At 36.2% G+C, this 11,968-nt stretch overlaps 1 non-coding gene across 1 annotated transcript; it reads right to left on the minus strand.

The window, feature by feature from the left end:
- Positions 1–2,176: 2,176 nt before the first annotated feature.
- On the minus strand, positions 2,177–2,283 carry LOC125174188 (U6 spliceosomal RNA). Its single transcript, XR_007155316.1, has one exon. It is a non-coding gene; the product is annotated as a U6 spliceosomal RNA (small nuclear RNA).
- Between the last annotated feature and the right edge of the window lie 9,685 nt (positions 2,284–11,968).

Genomic DNA, 11,968 nt, shown 5'->3' on the forward strand with positions numbered 1-11,968 from the left:
CTTTTGTTTCATGGAGTGTAAAATGTCCAGTTTCTTTCTCGACATTTCATTCACTCCTCTGAGAGAGTAAAACCCAATGCAGTGAGTTTGGGAGAAGAAACTGAGTGACCTTATTCTCTTTCTTGCTCTATTTCTTGTGTTCTTCCATCTGACCACTGAAGAGTCCTTGAATTTGGGTCTCCTTCTGCCTGCCTTTGGTGGAAGCCTGGAACAATCCTACACTGCCTTTGCCTGAAGACTCATCTGTCTTACCAGGGTAAACTATCCAAATGCCTGGAAACACTGTGGGTCTAAAACCATATTCTCCAATCTATTTCATTAGAGGTAGAGGTGATATTTGGCCTGAAACTTGAGTCTGTCTCCCAACTGTTTTCAAACTTAGTACGGGAACAAGCAAATATTATTTGTTTGACCACTTAAACCCCCAACTGTCATAATATGCCCCCCTTTTGTGGTTTTATTTCACATAATAAACACTCAAGCTCTTACTTTCACCTCACTGGGAGAAATGTTTTGCTCTCTCAGCACTTTTTTCCCTGGTTCTAAATAATAAATTCAACTTAGTAGAAATGAAGTACTATGACTTCAGAAAATGAAGCAGTTCCAAAAGGATCACATGTGAGGTTTGCTCATTACCAAGTGAGCAAAGAATGATTTTTTAAAAGTGATTTAAATTTTTTAGGATTTCATTAATACTTTATATTTTATATTAGTTCAACTCACAAATTGTAGCAAAAGATTGCGCATGTGCTTTTACAAGAAGTTTTCGGCCCTGAGACAAATTGGAAAGGGACTGGGATGAATGAAAACATTTTCCATGCTTTTGTAACTACTTTGCATTTTTCTGCTGAATTTCTGTTTCTATGTGTTGTATGGATAGAGATGTGAGGAATCTCCTTGTGCTTAACAGACATAGGAGAGAGCTGGAGTGGCTGCCATATACTTCAGCTTGCCGGGTGTAGTCCTATTCTACGCTTCTTGTCTCAAGGTAAGTGTTAGTAACAGTTCTCTTCACTCTGAAAATACTGCAGTTAGGATGATGAATCATGGTCAGCCCAAGAACAAGATACTGGTCAGAACAAGTAACTGGTAATTTGTGTGTGGAATCATACTTTTAGATGCTTTAATGTTATTTGTTTCATTAATTTATCTTTAGAATTTATCTCCAGAAAAATTTCTGTTAACTTAAACTGAAATTTGTTGCTGATTTTCAGTTTAGTTTTAATACTAATTTTTAAATTTGTTTTTATTATGAGTTTATGCTTTATTAATCCATATTTAAGTGAAGATGGTAGTAATATTCACTGCCTAGGATTGGGAGGAGCAATTAGCACAGCTGTCTGTGTATCCTCTGGTACAATTTCATGTTTTAATTTTTTCTATACAAATTTTTATTTAAATTCTAGTTGGTTAACAAGCACTGTAAATTTCTGGTTTCTGGCGTGGGATTTAGGGATTCATCACTTACATATAGCACCCAGTGCTCAATACAAGTGCCCTCCTTTTTTTTTTTTTTATAGTTTATTGATTTATTTTGAGAGAGAGACCAAGTGGAACAAGGGCAGAGAGAGAGAGGAAAAGAGAGAATCCCACACAGGCTCCGCACTGTCAGTGCAGAGCCATATGCAGGGCTAGATCTCACAAACTGTGAAATCATGACCTGAGCCAAAATCAAGAGTTAGATGCCCAAATGACTGAGCTACCCAGGTGCCCCCAAGTGCCCTCCTTAATATCCATCACCCATTTAGCCCAACCCTTGCCTACCTCCCTCCATCAATGCTCAGTTTATTCTCCATAGTTAAGAGTCTGTTTCTTGGTTTGCCTCTCCTTCCCCCCCCCCCCCGCCATGTTCATTTGTTTTTTTCTTCAATTCCACATATGAGTGAAATCATATGGAATCTGTTTTACTCTGACTTATTTAGCTTAGCATAATGCACTCTAGCTCCATCCACATTGTTACAAATGGCAAGATTTCATCCTTTTTAATGGCTGGGTAATAGTTCATTGTATATACCACATCTTTATCCATTCATCAGTCAGTGGACGTTTGGGCTCTTTCCATAATTTGCCTATTGTTGATGCTGCTGGTATAAACATCGGGATGCATGTATCTCTTTGAATCAGTATTTTTGCTCCTATAGGTAAATACCTAGTAGTGCAATTGGACGATTGTAGGGTAGCTTTATTTTATTTTATTTTTTTGCATGTCATTCTTGTGCAGGGGTCATGCTAATCTTCATTGTATCATTCCAATTTTAGTATATGTGCTGTCAAAGTAAGCTCTACGTTTATTATTTTTTAAAAGAGTACACAGGATTTCCCTGTATTTTTTTAATCTTTTTTATTTCAGAAAGGAAGAGACAGCACGAGCAGGGAAAAGGGGCAGAGAGAGAGAAGTTGGGGGGAGGGAGAGAGGGAGAGGAAGAGGGAGGGAGGGAGGGAGGGGGAGAGAGAGAGAGAGAGAGAGAGAGAGAGAGAGAGAGAGAGAGAGAGAATCTCAAGCAGGATCCATGCTCAGCATGGAGCCCAAAGTGTGGCTTGATCCCATGGCCCTGGGATTGTGACCTGAGACAAAATTAAGAGGCAGATGTTCAAATGAGTGAGCCATGCAGATCCTCCTCTTATATTAATTTTAGCCATTCTGACTGGTGTAAGGTGATACCTCATTGTAGTTTTGATTTGTATTTCCCTGTTGATTAGTGATGTTGAACAATTTTTCATGTGTTTGTTGGCTATCTGTATGTTTTCTTTGGAAAAATGTCTGTTCATGTCTTCTTCCCAGTTTTTAAAACTGGATTATTTGTTTTTTTTGGGTGTTGAGTTTTTAGAGTTCCTTATATATTTTGGATACTAACTCTTTATTAGATAGGTCATTTGCAAATATCTTTTTCCATTCTGTAGGTTGACTTTTAGATTTGTTGATTATTTCCTTCACTGTGCAAAAGCTTTTCATTTTGATGTAGTCCCAATAGTTTAGTTTTGCTTTTTGTTTCCCTTGCTTCAGGAGTTATATCTAGTAAGAAGTTGCCACTGCCAATGTTAAAGATGTTACTGCCTTTGTTTTCCTCTAGGATTTTGATTTTTTCCTGTCTTTCATTTAGGTCTTTAATCCATTTTGAATTTATTTTTGTGTGTCATGTAAGAAAGTGGTCCAGTTTAATTATTTTGCATGTTGTACTGTAACACAATTTTAAAATTGTTTATGATAATCAAACTTTCTAATAAATACAGATTCTTCATTACGTGGACTTCATCTGCAAGTGAGACCTGCCATGCAATTTTAGTGCCTGATTTTTGCCTATGTCCAAAATTGCATTATATCAAGTGAGATCTAAAGTCATTTGACTTTCAGAGTGTTAGGAAAAATGTCTGACTTAAAAAAAAACGTTTTTATTTAGAGAGAGTGCAAGTGGGGAAGAAATGCAGAGGGGAAGAGGGAATCTTAAACAGGCTCCAAGCTCAGTGAAGAGCCTGATGCAGGACTCAATCCCATGACCCTGGGATCATGACCTGAGCTGAAATCAGGAGTAGGACTTCCAACCACCTGAGCCACCCAGGTGTCCAAAAATGTCTGATGCTTAAGATGAAATGTTCTAGTACCAAAAACAACAAAAGTTATCCCATTTCTGCACTTGTGCTCATGTTGAATTCTTTTAGCCATAATTAAGAAAAAAAAATTTTGGTGGTAAGAAATCAAGTCATATTGCATTTTAATAAAAGGCTAAGTTGTTTAGCAAACTGTGGCTTTAAATTGGCAAACAAATGACATGGAGTATTGGACAAATGTGCTGCCTTTATTATGGAATAATACTGAGAAGGAATAGTGGTGGAAGTTAATATATAAATAGTGTTTTATAAAGAGAAGGTCAGTTTTCATATCAACCTCATTTAAACATTTCACAGTACTTCAAATAAAGAAAAGTTTTGGGAGAATCAGTTCATCATGGCATTCAAAACTCAAAAGAACTAACAATGTAATATGTGTGTATGTGTGTGTTTACCATATTTACATCTTGAGATGTTGCTCAAAGATTCTGTCTTTATATATAATGACTTTAATCAATTATTAGTAAATGTTTAAGTAAATACATGGTAAATTATTCTTAATGATTATTTTTAATGTTAATTTTTTTGGTATCATTATTAAGTAGAGTAGCCTATTAAAATCAACTTTAGTGGTTCAGCTTCACTGGTAAAGAAAACATGATAACAATAATGTTGAATGAAGTCCCAGCATGCCCCAAATAAAGACAGCAGTTTAGTAACATCTATGTATAGTGAAATCTATCAGTGACAACTTGGCTTCAGTAAAAGTTCAATGTATAAAATCAAATTTTTTCAGTTTTATTTTAATATTAATTTTAAAATTTTGTTTTGATTAGCAGTTTATATTTTAATTTATGTAGATGTATTTAAGACTCATGATGAAATGATTTGTCAAGAATAGGATTTAATAAATATTATTTCCTTTGAAGAGTTCATTAATATTATGGATGTTTGATAAACTCTGCCCTGAAAGACACGAGATGACCTTTTATTTTTATTTTTTATTTTTTATTTTTTTGCTTTTAAAAAATATTTATTTTTATTATCTGAAAATAGTTATAGACAAAGAGGTTTAAAACTCAGCTATTTAAACCCTCTGTATTTTTTATTTATTATTTATTTATTTATTTATTTTAATATATGAAATTTATTGTCAAATTGGTTTCCATACAACACCCAGTGCTCATCCCAAAAGGTGCCCTCCTCAATACCCATCACCCACCCTCCCCTCCCTCCCACCCCCCATCAACCCTCCGTTTGTTCTCAGTTTTTAACAGTCTCTTATGCTTTGGCTCTCTCCCACTCTAACCTCTTTTTTTTTTTTTTTTCCTTCCCCTCCCCCATGGGTACCTGTTAAGTTTCTCAGGATCCACATAAGAGTGAAACCATATGGTATCTGTCTTTCTCTGTATGGCTTATTTCACTTAGCATCACACTCTCCAGTTCCATCCACGTTGCTACAAAAGGCCATATTTCATTTTTTCTCATTGCCACGTAGTATTCCATTGTGTATATAAACCACAATTTCTTTATCCATTCATCAGTTGGTGGACATTTAGGCTCTTTCCATAATTTGACTATTGTTGAGAGTGCTGCTATGAACATTGGGGTACAAGTGCCCCTATGCATCAGTACTCCTGTATCCCTTGGATAAATTCCTAGCAGTGCTATTGCTGAGTCATAGGGTAGGTCTATTTTTAATTTTCTGAGGAACCTCCACACTGCTTTCCAGAGGGGCTGCACCAATTTGCATTCCCACAAACAGTGCAAGAGGGTTCCCGTTTCTCCACATCCTCTCCAGCATCTATAGTCTCCTGATTTGTTCATTTTGGCCACTCTGACTGGCGTGAGGTGATACCTGAGTGTGGTTTTGATTTGTATTTCCCTGATAAGGAACGACGTTGAGCATCTTTCCATGTGCCTGTTGGCCATCCGGATGTCTTCTTTAGAGAAGTGTCTATTCATGTTTTGTGCCCATTTCTTCACTGGGTTATTTGTTTTTCGGGTGTGGAGTTTGGTGAGCTCTTTATAGATTTTGGATACTAGCCGTTTGTCCGATATGTCATTTGCAAATATCTTTTCCCATTCCGTTGGCTGCCTTTTAGTTTTGTTGGTTGTTTCCTTTGCTGTGCAGAAGCTTTTTATCTTCATAAGGTCCCAGTAATTCACTTTTGCTTTTAATTCCCTTGCCTTTGGGGATGTGTCGAGGAAGAGATTGCTACGGCTGAGGTCAGAGAGGTCTTTTCCTGCTTTCTCCTCTAGGGTTTTGATGGTTTCCTGTCTCACATTTAGGTCCTTTATCCATTTTGAGTTTATTTTTGTGAATAGTGTGAGAAAGTGGTCTAGTTTCAACCTTCTGCATGTTGCTGTCCAGTTCTCCCAGCACCATTTGTTAAAGAGGCTGTCTTTTTCCATTGGATGTTCTTTCCTGCTTTGTCAAAGATGAGTTGGCCATACGTTAGTGGGTCTAGTTCTGGGGTTTCTATTCTATTCCATTGGTCTATGTGTCTGTTTTTGTGCCAACGAGATGACCTTTTAATAGAACTGAAATAGGTAGATTAGACATATATAAATAATAAGATATTGTCTTTTAGGGTAAAGATGTCAGACTGCTTAAATTTAAATCTTGGCTCATTGCCCAAATAGTTTTATAGCCTTGTTTAAAATAATAAATTTAATTAAATCAATTAAATTAACTCCTGTAAACATTATTTTCTTTGTCCATAAAATGTGAATAGCTCATGGAGCTGTTCAAAAGATTGAATGACAACATGTGTGTAGAATACCCACAACAGCATCTGGCATATAGAAAGTTTGGTATAAATGATAATTATCATTTTATTGGTAATAATCATTTTAATTCATACCTGAGTTATGATTTTTTTCTTCCATGCTTTTATTATTGTTTTGATCACATTTTCTTCACCCCAGTACTGAGGGAAGGATTCCTGCCATAGGGTTATGGGGAAGGCCAAACAAATGACACCAGACTCTGGACAGATGAGATAAACAGCAGTTTATTATCACATATATTCACAGCTTGATGGAGAAGGATACCACACAACATGTGCCCCAGGGGGGAGATCTTAGGAACAGAGGAAGAAGCAGGAGGCTAAGGGAGCAGGTTTAGTAGTGACAAGAGGGTAAGATAACTCCAGGGTCCTTTGGGAGGATATGATTGTCTTGTTCCAATGATTCTGCACAGTGGCAGTTAGCTGAAGCCCAGGATACAAGGATAATCAGGCACGGTGCCTGGTTTCCACGATGGGTTTGTTTGGCTAGTGTACTTTATCTCTGGGAACAGAGTGGAGAAGGGAACATGGTTAGGCCACTTGAGGCCTTGGCATCAGATGTCAAGGAAGCACATAATATTTATTTCAGACCTTAAACCACAATGACATTGGTTTAATGCCAGAGATACATATTAAGAGGCTATTAGTATCAATAAATCCACATTACAGCAAACATTAAATGATATGGAGAGTAAGAGCCTTCTAGATATAGATCTTCCAATTTTAGTTTGTTTTTTGGCTTCTTTTTTAGTTTTTTTTGGGGGGGGGTGGGCCCTCAATTCTTATCAAAAGATTTACTATACTGAATCAGTTTCTAGAGACTCAGGTGAAAATTTTGGTTTAAAGTAAAATTTCAAATTTATGAACAACATTGTGTCTTTTAAAAATATATGTTACTCTTTAAATTTTGTGTTTCTAAACTTCAGACTGAAGTAGCCATTCTTTATTTTATAGTTTGTTTCTGGGTGTGATTACAAAGAAACACATTATACCAATGTTCTATAACCTAAATGAATACCAACTTGCTAAAGTAATTTAAGAGGGGAGTTTTAGCTCTTTAAAGTACTATCTGGTTATCTCTTTTATGTACTTGCATTACAATTGTCCTCACATAATATATATGGTGTGGCAAAATAGAGACTTAAAAATACTCTTCTTTGATAATTATTGCTTCTCTTAATTCAATATAGCCCCAGGTTATTGACTTAGAATGGGTTTAATATATAGAATGCCAATTTTAAGCTCTTTTCGTAAATGCTTAAAGATTTCATTACTAGATATTGAATCTTAGATTTCTAATTTCTAAATTACTTCCTCTTTTGGGTTTAAAAAGGTGAACTAAATCTATTAATTATTGGAATACAATTTTGGTAAATTTTGATGAAACCCTATAAGATACCTAACTTAGCCCCATTTATTAGATTCTTTATAACTGACAGTGACAATTAACATACTTAACATAATTTAAAATTTATAATATATGAACTAATATATAATAATTTGAACTAATAAAAGTGATGTGAGTTTAAAAAGTCTACAAGGATAAAACCCAAGTATGTAATTAGTAAGCATGAAAACTGCTAATTTATCATATTTTTCCTGTTATTAAGTTGTTCTTTGCTTGGACTTGAAAATAAAATGTTACAAAAAGAAAAAGAATTAGGAGTAGTAGTAAAATTCTTGATCTGTCTGTGGAGCAGAAACTGCTTGCTGCCTGCTCAATATTCATTCTCTCTCTCTCTCTCTCTCTCTCTCCCTTCCTTCCTCCCTCTCTCCCTCCCTTCCTTCCTTCCTTCCTTCCTTCCTTCCTTCCTTCCTTCCTTCCTTCCTTCCTAGAGAGAGCAAGAGTGCATGAGTGTGAGCAAGTGAGGGCCAGAGGGAGAGAGAGAGAGATAATCTTAAGCAGGCTCCATGCCCAGTGTAGATCCCAACTCAGGCTCTATCCCAGGACTGTGAGACCATGACCTGAGCCAAAATCAAGAGTTGGATCCTGAACCATCTAAGCCACTCAGGCTTCCCTCTCTTTTTTCTTTATTAATGGAATTCTGGTTGTGTGTTTAACAAAAGTTCACATCTTCCCACATTCCTTTGTAGGTGGACATGGCTAAGGATCTGTCAGAGATTACCAAAATTTTCTCAGTCATGGAGCTTTTTGTGCTTTAGTAATTTTTCCATGGTGCCCTTAAGCCTAAAGAAATACCTAACAGTTCTGTTAAGTGGTTCCATCCAAAAAAACTTATAAATATCTATGTTCTAATAAGGTAGTAGCCATTTGAAAAAAATAATATAAATAAATTAAAAGAAAAACTGTTTTTATTACATTCTTGAAGAACCAAAATTATAATATTGGAGGTATGTGCCTTGAATCCTGTGCAACTTTTCAAATCTTGGAATCATATCAGGACCTGTTGCCCTCATTTTCTGTTCAACGTTGATTTTTATATGGTATTTGCTTTTTTTTTTTTAACAATAGCATTGTAAAACTTCCAGTTTTTCAAACATATGTCATTTCAATATACCAAGATCAAATGTTGAAACTGAATTTGCTCAAGTTAGTGTTTCACTTAGTCTGAAAGATGTTGAATATTTCTGATTTCCTCAAAAACTTAAAATATCCTGTCATGTTCCCATTGGCACACAATTTGGGAACTATGTGTATAAGGAAAAATTCTTGGAAGGGACTTAAGGGAACATTTGGAAATAGACCAAACTTTGCTGGCCTTTTGTCTTTTAAAGCCCTCCATCCTTCTGCTGCTTCCTGCTAGAAATCATCTTACAATCCCAAGAATGAAAGTCATACCCTAAGGATAACACAACAGTAAGTTAGAGGGAAACTTGGTCCTGGATAGCTCTTCTGTCAGTCCAGTGGGTCCTGGATTGATCACAAATGGACTTTTTGATACACAGGAACACTGTGGTAAGGTTTCTACTGAAAGCTTTTGACTGCAATCCTAACTGACTTTATTTAAATTTTTAGCTATGCCCTCCATCAATGTATCAGCCTGTGTTTAGTAGCTGAGTTTAGAAAAGTTTGTTTATGCATATTTAATGGACAATCTGACTAACCCTATTTATAACAATCTTTCCAAACCTTTTCTATGTAAGACATGAAATTGCAGACATTGGGCTATAAATGAAAATGCCAGTATCCATCCATTCAATATGGGCAATCCTGATTGTTTTCAGTTTCATTTTATGTCTTCTTTCCATGCTTTCTTGCTGTCACCCAATATGAAAAGTCCAAGGATAAATGTTCTCAGTTTTATTTTAAAATGTATCCTTGAGTTTGACTTCAAAATTAATTGAAAAAGAACACTTAACTCACTTGCCAGACAACAGAGAATCCTTCTGGGATTGTGGGTGGTAAAAGAACAAGAGTCAACTATTTTATTTTTATTTATTTATTTATTTATTTATTTATTTATTTATTTATTTATTTATTTAAGAGAGAGAGAGAGAGAGAGAGAGAGAGAGAGAGAGAGAGAGAGAGCATGAGCCGGGGAGAGGGGCAGAGAGAGAGGAAGAGTGAGCGAGAATCCTAAGCACGCTCCATGCTCAGCACTGAGCCTGACATGGCACTCAATCCGACCACCCAGGATCATGACCTGCGCCAAAATCAAGAGTGGGACACTCAACCTACTGAATCACCCAGGCACCCCAAGAGCCAAGTGTTTTAAATACAAATCTCTATTTCACAGTTTATGGAAGTATTTAAACTTTAAAGATGAGTATAAAAGTTGTTAAATGCTTCCCTTTCCAATCCTAGATTTCAAAGATCATTTTCTTATCTGTAACTCCTACCTCTCTACTCCCTCTCCCTCAGTCCAGACAAATCAATGCATTTTATTTCATGTATAAAGAACAGGGAAAGAACTGTATTGCACAAGTTCAGAAAGTTTTTGATGTGTGTGACTTAATTATTGTCTATCATTTAGATATCATTTTCCTTGTCATTGAATTTATTTTATTTTTTTTTTTTTTTTAAATTTTTTTTTTCAACGTTTATTTTTTGGGACAGAGAGAGACAGAGCATGAACGGGGGAGGGGCAGAGAGAGAGGGAGACACAGAATCAGAAACAGGCTCCAGGCTCTGAGCCATCAGCCCAGAGCCTGACGCGGGGCTCGAACTCACGGACCGCGAGATCGTGACCTGGCTGAAGTCGGACGCCTAACCGACTGCGCCACCCAGGCGCCCCATCCTTGTCATTGAATTTAAATGGAAAGCAATAATCTTCACAAATTAAGGAAGTACATTAATATTTGTACTATGCACCAAGTTATAGAAAGTGCATTCACATATATTCTTTTGCTTAATATTTCAGTTATTTCAGCATAAGAATGAGAATATGGAAGGCAAGTGGTGTGATTCAAGGCTTGGGAGTCTAACAAACTGGGTTTGCATTCCAGTCTTGTCATTTAGGAGTTATGTGATCTTGCTCAATACCTTAGTGGAGTTATTATTATTTCTGTGTTAAAGATAAAGAGACCAAGTCTCAGGAGGACTTACGTTTTTAATTGTTTATTCTTTTTAAAAAATTTTTTTTAATGTTTTATTTATTTTGGAGAGAGAGAGAGAGAGAGAGAGAGAGAGAGAGACAGAGCATGAGTGGAGGAGGGGCAGAAAGAGAGGGAGACACACAGAATCCAAAACAGGCTCCAGTCTCTGAGCTGTCAGCACAGAGCCTGATGTGGGGCTCAAACTCAGGAACAGTGAGATCCTGACTTAGGCTGAAGTGGGAAGCTCAACCAACAGAGCCACCCAGGCACCCCAATTGTTTTATTCTTCAATAGAAGGGCTAAATTAGGAAAACAACTTCAACTGGCTGCTCAGACTCAAATACTTCATTGAAAATCATCTTTTGTAGAACTAGTTTTCTGTTTTTGTGAGACTTCCATATAAATTTTGGGATTTTATTGTTACCATTTAGAAATTGAAACCATTTGTATCCACTTTACCAAACAATTGGAAATGATAACCGAGATTACCTATGTCAACATGACTAAATATTTGTTTCAAAAAATTGTTGCCCAGGAAGAGATTGCTAACCTAGGCAAATAACAAATGTATCAAACAAAACAAAACAAAACAAAACAAAAACCAGTTCACTTATGAAGGTGTGCTTCATTTTCATATGAAGAAAGAACACAAAGTGTTCTTCATGTGTCAACCAATCCTAAACTCTTGCATCATGTGCTCTACCCAGTCCAAAATTTGTTTCCTGTCTTGAAAAAACAACCTTAAACCACTTGATCTTAGATCCCAAAATTCTATATAAATAGTATTCTCTATTGTTTTCTTCTTTTAGGGGACATTACTGTGAGTTTATTGATGGTAGTGTTCTCCCTTATTATATAGTAGGTCTAAAAATTTTGTTTTCTGATGGTCTTTTGAGGAGTTGTCAGTCAACCTCACTAATAATTTTAAGTGCTATATAGTGAAGAATTAACATTATCCACAGAGAGATCTTATCTTTGTTCAGGAGAGATAATTTCTAAGACCTTGGATTGATCTGCCATTAGAGTGTTGTTGATTTGTTCACCATGGGCCATACTAAATAGTCTAACAATGAATTATGGTGTGGGCTTTGGGCCACACAGCTCAACCTCAATAGGGGCTGGCAGCTAAAGGT

This window comes from Prionailurus viverrinus, chromosome C1 (genome assembly GCF_022837055.1).
Source record: "Prionailurus viverrinus isolate Anna chromosome C1, UM_Priviv_1.0, whole genome shotgun sequence".
NCBI lineage: Eukaryota > Metazoa > Chordata > Mammalia > Carnivora > Felidae > Prionailurus > Prionailurus viverrinus.